This window comes from Aedes aegypti, chromosome 2, assembly GCF_002204515.2.
Source record: "Aedes aegypti strain LVP_AGWG chromosome 2, AaegL5.0 Primary Assembly, whole genome shotgun sequence".
Lineage (NCBI taxonomy): Eukaryota > Metazoa > Arthropoda > Insecta > Diptera > Culicidae > Aedes > Aedes aegypti.
Window position 1 is genome coordinate 2,449,486 of NC_035108.1, and position 13,249 is coordinate 2,462,734.

Sequence of the window (13,249 nt, forward strand, 5' to 3'; positions counted from 1 at the left end):
AGCCAGGAGGGGCTCTGAAAGGGGCAATTTTGTACGTATACAGTGTCTTACCGATTTTGGCAACAAGGCTCGATTTTTATGTTGCCAAAATTGGGATGTTGCCAAATTCGGGAATTTAGAAAAGCTTGTGTTTTTATCATTCTAATCTCTAAAAGTATCAGAAAATACATGGCAATTACTACGAATGATGTGAAAAATGTCTGGGAGCCTTCTTCAGTTCAGCTTTTGATTTAAAAGCAGAAACATGTACTGATTATATGCGCCATCTGAAAAGCACACTTGTTCTACACAGTACAAGCGTGGTATTACTTCCAGTGGCCATTTACGACTGTGCCTTAAAACCAGACCATATCAAAAGTAGTAGATTATGAATACAGGTTCGGTTGAGGATCCTTTCGGGTGGGTTTATTTTAGAGATTTCTTGAACATAGAGCGCAATTTTGGTGACCACACGTCTTAATAGTGAAGAAGGTTCTAAATGGAAAAAAGTGGAAGTTTTTCTAAATAACTTCTTACTATCAATGTTATCACGGTTGAAATGTAATGTCAACTTTTTTGTCACGACTGGCACCGCCATGCACCCAGAAATAGAGTTAATGACGAGTTCTTATCAAGCATTATGCTCATTAGCTGAGATTCGGGAAAAATCAAGCTGAGAGTTGCAAAATTAATTATTAGAGGAGCTTTTCTGAGCCGAGTGGTTAGAGTCCGCAGCTACAAAGCAAAGCCATGCTGAAGGCGCGGGTTCGATTCCCGGTCGGTCCAGATTTTTTTCGTAATGGAAATTTTCTTGACTTCCCTGGGCGTACTTGCCATACGATATACGCATGCACAAATGGCAACTTTTGGCGTAGAAACTCCTTAGTTAATAACTGTGGAAGTGCTCATTGAAACAAAGCTGAGAAGCAGGCCCTGTCTCAGTGAGGACGTAATGTCAAGAAGAAGAAGAAGGATTGGAAGATATTTCTTGAAACAAAAAATCATGTTATAAAAGAAATAATGTGTGAAGAGCAACGCGAGGAGTTACAGTCGAAGATCGCAATAATGACAACTTTTATAGCGATAAAAGCTCTCTATAGCGACATTTTTCGGTCCAGTGAAAAATATTTTGATGTTATAACTATTCTCTATAGTGTCATTTCTCTATTACGACGGTCCCTTGCGATGTCGTTATAACAAGCTACGACTGTATATTCAAACTGAAAGTTATTGAAAATTTTGCTGCCGAAATTTCAAATTTCATTCATTTCATTGCGTTTCATTTTTCAAGATTTATTTATTAGATTTTTTTTACGAACTCGCCAAGAAACTGCTTGCAAAATCTCTATTGTGCATATGAATTTACTCAAGGATTTCACCATTTGATGCTTCTGGTAGAAATACAATCGCTACATGTATCTCTGATGTTTTGATCCGTAAAAATGAAAACGGATAACAAAAAAAATGTAGCTTAGATGCGGAGTCAGTGAAAACAAATTGTAGTACAGGTCGGACTCGATTATCCGGAGTATCGATTTTTTTTCACTCCGGATAATCGAATTCTCCGGATAATCGAATCACTGAGAAAAAATGAAATCTTTGATAAAAGATCATAAATATTATCTTTTTTTGTTGTTTTATTTATATGACGCGGTGGTGTAACCTGAAACTATTTCTAGGAAAAGTAGGGGTCTTTACAAGAAAACAAAATTTTTTTTTTGACCAGCATACACAAAAACCACTTTTTTAAACCCCCCTGTTCTTAAATATGTTCAAAACTGCAAAACCATTTATGTTGTACATTGCAATACCAAATTATCTCAGATTTATGCATAAAAATTCCAAAACAAGAACATCAAAAATCAAATTCCGGATAATCGAGTCTTAAATTCCGGAGATTCAAATCCCGGATAATCGTGTCCCCGGATAATCGAGTCTCCGGATAATCGAGTCCGACCAGTAATCATTTATTTTTTCTTCTTTTTAATTGGTCGGCGTTAAGTCAGAGTGGACCAAGTGACGTTTTTCATATTTTGAGAAAAACGAGCGTAAAGTCTAAAGCACTATAATTTTTTAACCCGTTAAAATTTTTGTTCAATATTTCTACACATCTTTGTGTTACTTTCACACAATATAATGTGAAGTGATAATCATGAAAAATCATAATCCAAACCACTGATAGAACGATTTTTTGATGGACTATGTGTACTTGGTCCATTCTGACTGAACAATTTCTAGGAAAATCACAATCATTTATGCTTGCATGGTCAAACTGAGTGCATATCTCTAAGATAAACAGATTATCAAGACACTTCGGCACCAGTATCGTAAATTATTCAATAATACATATTGTCAATCCCGAAATTAGTGGCATATTGATAGCTTGAAAATTAAGGTTTTGCAGGGCCAGGGCATTGGAGACCAGAAATATTCAAATATGCGTTCAGTCAGAGTGGACCATGTGAAAATATTGAGTACCCAATAATATATACAGGTCCAATAAGCGAATTCTAGGACATACCATACATACGCCATATAACTACCATGAACTCCCAACGGACTTTGAAATCGACTCAAAATATGCAATAATCAATCAGTTTATTGCTTTTTAACACTTGGTCCGCTCTGTCTGCACAGAAATTGTTGCAATTTCTGACCAGCCATCCAGATATGATAAATGGCCAAAACTCAAAATCAAATGCATCGAATTATGTGATGTTTATGAATTTATATTGATAGACCAGTAGAAGAATCATTCGATGTCGACAAATCTGACAAATCTCTTGATATGGTTTCATTTCCTCGCATTCATATGCACGCTAATCATTTTCGCTGTTGTGGTAATAAGCACTTAGTCCACTCTGATTGCGCACTTTTATCGATTTTTATTGATCATCCAAAGTAAATTTATAACATATCTCTCGCAATTTACAATATTCATCATATCTGATCAAAGTGAAATGGAGGTAAGGTAATTTCGCATCTAATGAAAGAATAATCCAATTTTCCCAAGTTTTGTACTTGGTCCCCTCTGACTTAACGCCGACCAATTGTAGAGGAGAATCATATAAATGTTAACAATGTCCAAAGAATTTTTAGCATGGGCTTTTTACTCACTCTTAGAATTCTTCTAAAGAAGTTTTTCAATGACTACTTCAAAACCCATTCTCAACAATTTGCCCAAATTGTCAACTAGTGTTATGAACAAACTTTCTCGATGTTTTTCTCAATAACTGTTACGTAAATTCCTACATATATACCCAAAAGAAATTATTCATCAATAATTCAATAAAATCATCAATTATTCAATAAAATCTTCTACGGATTAACTAATCAATGATCACGAGACAATTTGAAAACATTTTGAAGATCTTCAAACCGCCACACATAATCCGATTTGTACGTTAATTACAAGCACATAACAATAACAAAACATTAACGATCAACACAGTAAAGCTAATCATCTTAACATTTGATGCTTTTATTACACTTGTTTTTACTGTTATAATAGGATAGTAATATTCCAACAAATTATTATGCCTTTTAAACAATGTAGCATTTATTTTTACAGCTTGCCTGCTTTATGTCAATTCCCTTTTGAAATATGTGCGTTTTACTTATAAGTACATTCAACATTAGCTTTCTAAGCTCGCAATAGTCACCAACATTTTCATTTTGACTTATTTTTGCTTTGTTTGAACTCACAATATTAGGTTTCAGTGCTTAATTATCAATTGAAAATATTTTTCCATGTGTTGCCAAAATCGGGAAGAAAATGTTGCCAAAAACGGGTGTTGCCAAAATCGGAGGTAGACAAAAGCGGGTGTTGCCAAAATCGGGAAGGCACTGTATTATATTTTTTTTTCTATCTTTTTATTAACGAGATTTTTAGCCCTGGGCTAGTTCATCTCGGGACCAACAGCTTTACTTCCCTTCCGAAGGAAGTTGTCACTGAATTTTTTAGTGACTATCTCGGGGATGGGATTCGATCCCAGGTCCTCGGCGTGAGAGGCGTGTATTCTAACCACTACACCAGGTCCGTCCCCGATTATATTATTTAGGGTCATGCACAAATTACGTCACGCTCCAAGGGGGGAGGGGGTCAAGCCAAGCGTGACAAGCCTTACAAAATTTTCGAAGGACTCATACAAAAAACGTGACAAAGGGGGGGAGGTGGTCGAAAAAGTCGAAATTTAGCGTGACATAATTTGTGTACCATCCCTAATTGGAAATTTGACAAAAATATTTTTTTTTAATTTCTATTGTGATGGTAGAGAACAGAATTGAGGGGTCTATTTTGTAAATCGAGCAGATTCATGTGACTCGTTTGTATTCACTGTCGATCAAAGTGAGCATGGATATTTCAGATGTCACCGGTCGACTCCCATAGAAATCCAGTCACATAGAGTGACAACTGTCGATAAACTCGAGTGACAGAGCCGAGTCGAGCGAATTTTTTGGTCGACAGCGACTCCAGTCGAGTCATTTTGGTCGACTCGACTTATAAAATAGGTCCCTGACATTAATGTATGTTTAAAATGCATTTTCCATGCCATAGGCGCAATCGGGATGGGTTTAGTGTTGGAATACTATTCTAATAAAACCAAATTTGTTTTGGTGTCCATATTCCATGTTAGTTACGCCAATGGCATGGAAAATACATTTTAAACATACATTAATATCAATTCTGTTCTATACCATCACAATAGATATTAAAAAAAAAATTTGTCAAATTTCTAATTAGCTTAAAAATATAATATACGTACAAAATTGCCCCTTTCAGAGTCCCTCCTGGCTATACCACTGGTCCATCACCCGAAAGGCTTTGGGGTGTTTCATATTTCGACATGTAGAATCTAACAAAAATAGTCCGGTTGAAAACCCCGTGTAACACCATCGTGACCTTCCCTTGTGAGACAATACCTCGATTGTTATGACTGTTCGAATTGCTCGAAATTTAAGTTTGACTTTTCAAAAATATACATGTTTTGCTAACATATGATGTTTTGCATTAAATCAGATTTATTTTCTTAGATTTAACTAATTAACATTTTTAGAATTTGACCTAGAGGTCCTTCAGCTTTGTTCGATTTGGTCATTTGATTTATTTTCAGGTTAGGTTTGTTTTACCTCAGTGGTATTTTTTGGCTTTATGGCCTCTGGTATTTTTTTTAATTAGGGGAACCTGGTCCAATTCGGACCCTGTTCTAATTCGGACCATCAAGCATTTCTCATTACTGGCGATACTGTAAAGATCGTGTGTACCGTGTTTCTGCTCTCCATCCGGCTTGGATCTAACACAATAAATTTGACGCCTTTCAGTAATTGCGTTTGATTTTTATATTAGTTTGTTGTTTTGAAGTGCTCTAGTGTACCGTCTGTTAGAATTATTTCCAAGCTTCTATAAGCGACAGTAATTCTCAAATCTGTCCGTGTTATTTTGTACTGGAATCCCCAAAGCCTAAGCTTTCATCTGATCATATGGTTTTGATATGTCTTTGCGCTGTTTCTACTCAACTACTTCGAACATCACAAAATGTGTAACAACTACCGAAAAGCTAAACATTACATATAATTTGCAATTGGATTAGATGGACAAATTGATGTGAAGATTTTGCGAAAAGTTACACGTCTTCTCAGTGAGAATCGAACTCACGACTCCCCGATCTCTAGTTGGGGCGCGTTAACCACTACGCCATGAGAGGACTCATGAACGCAGAAGTTAACCTGAATTCGATTTCAGCTCAATAATCACGTGGTCCTCTTTCGCAAAGTGCACCTCTTTCGGAAGAATTAGATGCCCATCCAAACACAACGCTTTCTATATATATCCAATGCCTAGCCCGAGAGCGCATTATTTTTTAGGTAGTGAAATGCCACACAACACTCTCCACCGACGTGGTGGCTGAGATTTCTATTGTGTAGGCTTCCAATGGGTCGCGACGTTCTCAAACGACCGGTTACGGAACATGAGTCCGTTGCTCGATAAATACTTGTTTTTAATTATGAATCGTGGTTTACGGCTAACCAGCCGAGTGGAAGTTTAACAACTACCGAAATACCGAAATCTTCACATCAATTTGTCCATCTAATCCAATTGCAAATTATATGTAATGTTTAGCTTTTCGGTAGTTGTTAAACTTCCACTCGGCTGGTTAGCCGTAAACCACGATTCATAATTAAAAACAAGTACAAAATGTGTGTTGGTCCAATCCGGACCTTTTGATGTGGTTCAATATGGACCTCTTGATTTTCATCATGTACTCAGTCTATTCTAAGAGCTCCAACCCGTGAAAGTCTTCTCGCTTTGGCAGAAAATCACAGCAGTTGTAATATTGATCAATGATGCTTTTGTTTCTGTTGCGATCAAAAAAAGGGTTCGATACAAATCTAAGAAATACGGTAGATCACCAAAAATAAAAAAAAAAAACAATCAATAAATCAGCTACTTGAAAAACATATCCATCAATACCACAGCCTAGCTGTATCCAAAAAAGTTTGGCATTACGCTATAGAAAACGTTTACGAGTGCTAAGAACAATACAGTCACCCAGCCAAAAATTTGTTCACATAACAGAAATCCAACTTAACAAAGTGAATGCTTAAATGGAAATAAAAGATTGTTTAAAATGCATAGAATCCTTCTATTCGTACTAATATGGAGGCCATATACGTACATCAAAAAAATTCAATGTGGTAAATACAACTTAAGATGAATTCGTTTGGTGCTCTCTATGATTTCGTATGTAATATTGTTTTGCATTTTATATGACTTTGCTTTAACAAACAAACAAAAAATTAAAAAGATAAAATGAGTAGGTGTTAGCCCCCATGCAATAATCTTCAGATCGCTAATCATATATGCTACCACTGTGCCGTTCAGTCACTGTTGAATGGCTCGGATATTTGGCAAATATAAATCCAACAAAATAGCTCAACTGCACGTGGTACTTGTACCCCATCCATATTGCCACCCATGTTCAAGATAATTTGTGGTTGGTACATTTTGTAAATACATTAGTTAGCTTAAATGCAAAACACTGCTGGAACACAATAAACTTTATTGAATAAAGTTATCGCTAATACTTAAAAAAAATGTTAAATTGGAAATGTATGAATTCTGTATTTGCACAAACATGATAGCATCCATTCAATTTAGACAATTCATCATGGTCAATACAATTCCAAACAACTTGATTTAGCGTTCACAATAACCAACGTGCATGACTGTATGTTGCAGTTTATATGACTTCATTTTTACAAACATTGCAAAGTTAAAAATCGTGAGTCGAGCCGCAAATTTCTGTCCATCAGATTTCAAAGTAATATAAAAAGTGTTCTTATTAGATATTAAAACGCTGGAAGATCTTTTTCTGTGTTTTTTAATATATCCAACGAAGAAAGGTAGGCAACCTAGAATGCAGCTGTAACAGCAGTATTAGACTGGGAAACAAATACGGTTCGTTGTGACTTCAGTTGCTCCTCCAGTACATCCAACTCGAAGTGAAGTAATTATCAAAGTAGCTAAACAGAAATGCTTATACCAAGTGATTTCATTGTGTTTCTGTAAGATTTTAATGTTTCAACATCCAGTAATCAATTTATTCATGAACAGGTGTCTCATTTACGGTCTGTGTCTGGTTTTGAGATGCATCCGACGATGTGTAATCTCCCCCTGTATGATTTTATAATTACATTAGAATCAAATCAAGTAAAGGAGAAATCGTAAGGGAATGACAATATGAAGTTACATATTTTGTCAAATGAAATTTCAATTGGACAAGATGCAAATTCTAATCAGATCAAATTACTGGCTCCATAAACAATTTCAATCAATTACATTTTGCATCATATCCAATTCCAACTTAAACTTCACATTTGTACAATTTCATATTAACTTTTTTATATAATCTCTGGTTTGCTGGGCATCTTTCCCTTATCCTATATGCTGTGGTTTTGTTCACAAGCCACAAAAGAAAGCGCAGTCTCTTCAACATAGTGTACCTTGACCCCTATATCTAAGTCCATACTTCTTCAACTTTATGTCCTGAGACTCGATAATGTCTGTTTCAGTTCCCCATACAAATTTACTTGTTTAACTCGATATTTTCATGCAAAGCTTCAATGTGTTGAAATTTTGCTACATTCAAAGATAAAATGACCTTTTCGAATGTATTTTGCCAAAATAACAAAAAAGCTCCAAAGTTTCAAAAATATGTGTTCATTATCTCAATATCTCCGATGCACTATGGTCCGTTCAAAATCGAGTTAGGGAGAGTTGACTGTACCTAGTTTTGAACCAGCTTCACCAGCGGATTACACTTATGTTTATTTTATTAACCCATATCCGCCCAGCGTCCTAAAAACAGGACAGAAGCCCCGAACGCCCAGCGTCCTATAAATAGGACAGTACTTGTAGTGCAAATATCTTGAGAATAAAGAGGTTTAGGAGAAAACTGGCTTCTGCAACTTTGATCTCAGGACGGCTGACTTCCACTTGGTAACTATTTTAATTCAGAATTAACTCACCAGGTGCGGCACAGACGCCAACAAATGCCGCATATTTAAGCAACATATGAAACAACTTACCGGCGTACAAATATTTGCTTCGTTTATATCTCAGTCCAGCGATGAGATACAAAATTGGTGTCTTCGACAAAGTTGGACAACTAAATTATACGTATTCGCATAGAGCCTTATAAATTCGGAAAACACTCCCAAGATGGCGCTAGTGAGCCAAAATTTTATTTGCTTACATCTTAGTCCAGTTTTGAGATACAAAGTTGATCAACTAAATGAGACCTATTCGCCTAAAACTTTAATAGCTCGGAAAACACTCAAAAGATGGCGCTGGTGGTCGAACATTTTGATTGTTAATATTTCAGTTCAGTGATGAGATACAACATTGGTGTCTTCGACAAATGTGTTCAACTGAATGACAATATTGAACAACTAAATTATTCTTAGTCACATAAAACCTTATAACACTCACAAGATGGCGCTAGTGGGCAAAGATTTTATTTGCTAATATCTCAGTACAAAGTTTGTGTCTTGGACAATGCTGAGCAACTAAATAAATCCTATTCGCCTAAAACCTTATTAGTTCGGAAAACACTCGCAAAAATATTCAACCTATTAGGATCTATTCGCCCAGAAACATAATAGTTTGGAAAACTCTCCCAAGGTGGCGCTAGAAGACAAACATATTATTTGCTTATATCTTAATCCAGTGATTGGATACAAAGTTAGTGTCTTTCACAAAGTTGAAGAACTAAATGAGACCTTTTATAACTAACCTAACTTATAACTTCGGAAATCACCTAAATGGCACTACTGGGGACACATTTTATTCGCTTATATATCGGTCCACTGATTAAATCCAAAGAAAGCTATTCGCCTAAAACCTTTTTAGTTCAGGAAATCATTCTCATGATGGCGCTAGTCGGCAAATATTTTATTCGCATATATTGAAGTCCAGTGATGAAAAATTTGGTATACTCGAAAACGATGATCAACTAAAGGAGAAATGTTCGCAAAAAAAACTTATTAGTTGAGAATTGCTTTTATGTGCGAAACATCAATGAAACAACCAGTAAGAAATTGGTCTTCCTATATCAAAACAATGCATACTAACTATCGAGTCGAGCAATAATCGCATATTTCGGGTGCAATGCTTCTTTCATTTTTATATGAACCTTGACACCATTTATTGAAGGCCAAACAAAGAAAACACACGTTTTCTAGCCATCGAATGAAAACGGAAAACCGACATACCGTTTTGACTCATATTCCGAACACTTAAGGCCAACAGTGACTTCAAATGCATCTGATAGGCATAAATTAGCTGATATTTGGAAAAAAAAGCAATTTATTCGCTAAGTCTAACTGTTAGTTGTTAGATGTGCCGATAAAATTGTTTATTTTAGCTTAATTAGTATTGTTTTAACGTTAAAGTATGGAACACCATTTTGATTCAAATGCCGAACACTGTGTTCATTCTGTCTCATATTCCGAACACCTTGATTCAAATTCCGAACAGCACGAATAAATCGTATTCAAATGAATAATTTCGCAAATAAATTTATCTGAGCTAGTCTTACTAGTCTCAAACTAGAGAATCATCACTACTCCAGAGGTATAAAATAGATTTGAAGACGTTAAAATTGAATTGCAATTGACTGCCTTTTCCTTTTAATTTGATGACATATTTCAGCGAAACATTTCAGCCACATCGCCATACAAAAACCGAGTGTTCGGAATATGAGTCTGTTCGGAATTTGAGACAAAACGGTATTGACTTATCCATCCGTGAACTGAACTCCAAGGGTGAAGGGCGGCTGTCAAATGAGAGTAAAATTGAATAGCCTCCAACCTAAGTCCAGAACCAGTTTTAAGGTTTAACGTGGAAAAGTAAAAATTATTATTCGCATAATTACAGGTAATAAATGTGCTTGAAAGATATTGTTTGCAAGCAGTTATTTACTACGCGCTACTACAATGCGTTATTGCCAAAAAATTCTGCCAAAATGAATGTTTTCGAGAAAATTGATAACGCCTTCACCTGGGAGGGAGGCACAGATACTACACACGAAATATGACACAACACTTTTCCAAATTGCAAGATAATTTCCGCTCACCAACGACAATCAAGGCAGGCTTGCAAAGAATCGCTAGTTTTCTTTTGTTGTGTATCTTCGATCTTTCTGGACAAACTTGGGAAAATGGCCATTGTTTTATGTGCATCCAATTTTAATTTTGATTGTAAAAGCGTAAAAAGATGCGTGATTCAATACTTTATATTCTATCAAATGAAAAGGTGCTATCGTGGCATTGCTTTTGGGTGTGCAGGAATTGATTTTCAACCGATAGTTGTCAACTTTGTTGAAATGCAAAAAAATGTTTTGATCAATTACGCGCTTTTCTCATGTTTGTCCATTCTTTAAGATCTGGGCTCACAGTGACAGTTCGTGACAGCAAAATCTCGGCTCACTATGACGTACATAAATTTTGTATCGGTTTCTCCCTCCCAGGCCTTCACCATTGTTTGGGCGTAATTTTGTATGGTTGTTTACTTTTAAGAACCAGTGACACGTTGAGATAGCAGTAAAGAGCCTCCCATGCTGAACTCACTCGGTCCAAGAGTTGTGACATTTGAGCGGGCACGCTTCCATATGCTCCCCTCTTGGATCGCGTGGATTCGGTTCTATCGCTGGATAAGACCATATGCATCAGTGATGCAGTAACTTCAACGTTATAGACGAATAATGTTGGCTTCAAATATTCACGTAAATATCTTACTCCAATATTTGACTGTCATTGAACTGGAGGACTAACTTTTGATTAGCACTAACGAAATTCTGGTATTGCCAAATATATTTATTTCGATCGCTGTCAGATCCGAGCCACATTGTATACTAATAACTTAACCCAGACAAAATATTTTGATAGTTATGTTTTCATTATCAGCTGGCAAGTTTAATAAAATCTTTTTGAAGACTGTTCCGAAACATCTGTATGTTTTTTTACAATCAAAATATTTGACGTAAGATTTTATTTTGTTTATGGTATAAAGGGTGTCATTGTGCATAATTGTACCCATACATGTATGAATGTATGTATGTCTGTATCTTACTTACGTGGTAGAACAGAAAATTGAATTGAAGTCACTAATTGATTTAGTTCTAGCATGCATCTTTCACCTCTGAAATTTTTAGTCTTTATATTGCAATTTCTTTATTAGGGTACGTTAATAAATTGCGTCATGCAAAGTTTTGGCATATTCATCCTCCTCAATTTTCCTCTATTTCACACTTTTTGTATGGATTTCATTTTTTTATATGGGTGGCCACGTTTTCTGGTAACCCCTTCCTTCCTCGTCTGTACGTGACGTAATTTATGAATTATCCCTCACCTGCAGTTTTTTTTTTCAACTTGTTTACATTGTAATGGGTCGAATAGCATGAAAATATATTTGATAAATCTCGAAAATAAACTTATAGAACAACTAGATATGGACGACACACTTTCAAGAATTTTTTTGGAGCCCCACCATAGACTTGAATTTTTTTGGTGAAATAAGGTTTAATTTATAGGAATACGACTATCAATAACAAAAACGGAACTGAATTCCAATTGTGAGATACCTTGGGCGTTAACGGGTTAAATTCAAATTTTATTTGAGCTAGCTCTGAATCGAATTAAAATGTATTTTGTCACGATTTGAGTTTATTTTTTATGCTTGCGCTTCTTCTGAAGTTCAATAAGCTTTGATACCAAACAAATTGGACTTATATTTTATTACTACCATAGCAAAAAACGATAATTTATAGGGTGGTCCGAATTAGAACATGGGGGGTCCGAATTGGAACAGGGTTGGTCCAATTCGGACCTTCTAGAGAATTTTGTTCAAACATATCTAGCCATGTCCTGGTAGGCAATATCACAAAACTCTCTGAGCGAAAATCCGGAGGAATCCGTGCATTGTCCTTTGGAGACTCGGATGATGGGTTTTGGCACAGCTCTCTCAGATTGGTACGCCATATTCAATAACTGGAAGAATGACCTGTTTGTAAACAGCAAGCTTGTTCTTCATAGACAAGGTTGACTTTCGGTTAATCAGTGCGTATGGTGCTTTACGCAAGATGTTGCATTTGGTGACCGATTTGTCAACCTGCTGTCTGAAGAGAAGCTTGCTGTCTAACGAAACCAAGGTAGTCAGCCACATCAAACCATCCCACCGTTGATCCACCGAGGGTGATTTTACAATCCTCAGCCGGAACAACTCTGGGGGATTTGGAATAGGGGAAGAGGATGACCTGGGTCTTCGCAAGACACTCAGGCCTCTCTGAAGTCGAGATGTTAACGCTCTCGTGTATCTACTGATGTAGACGACTGACGTGTCGTCAGCGAACAGCGATGGCTCTCTATTCGCGATGTAGAGTGTTCCGTGTAATAGTTTGTACGAAAAAACCAAGAAGGTGTTTGAGTATTCGTGTGCATCACCACCCATCGCCCACTGGACAGCATGCAGCCACATCGAAACAAGTTCCGCTACTCACCACCAGGCATCGCTGGACGAGCAGAATGGGTGGCCATTGGGGGTGGTGTAGAAGGAGCCATGATGGGGCGAATTTAGGAAACTGCGGGAAACTCTAGGTCGAGGGCTCTGAAAAGGATATCCACCATTGCTCTGGATCATTATCGTGCCAAATATTAAGCAAGATAGACGTCTGTCGGAAGTTAAGGAAATTTGTAAAGAGTAGAAAGAGTT

General features: G+C 36.5%; 1 protein-coding gene and 1 non-coding gene across 6 annotated transcripts in view; one reads left to right on the forward strand and one right to left on the reverse strand.

Annotated features, from left to right (window-relative positions):
• The window catches only part of LOC5570947 (alpha-tubulin N-acetyltransferase), a 155,431-nt gene that overhangs the window by 75,569 nt on the left and 66,613 nt on the right, over positions 1–13,249 (forward strand). The gene's annotated exons all lie outside the window — the stretch shown is intronic.
• Trnas-aga lies at positions 5,611–5,684 on the reverse strand. Its single transcript has one exon. It is a non-coding gene; the product is annotated as a tRNA-Ser (tRNA).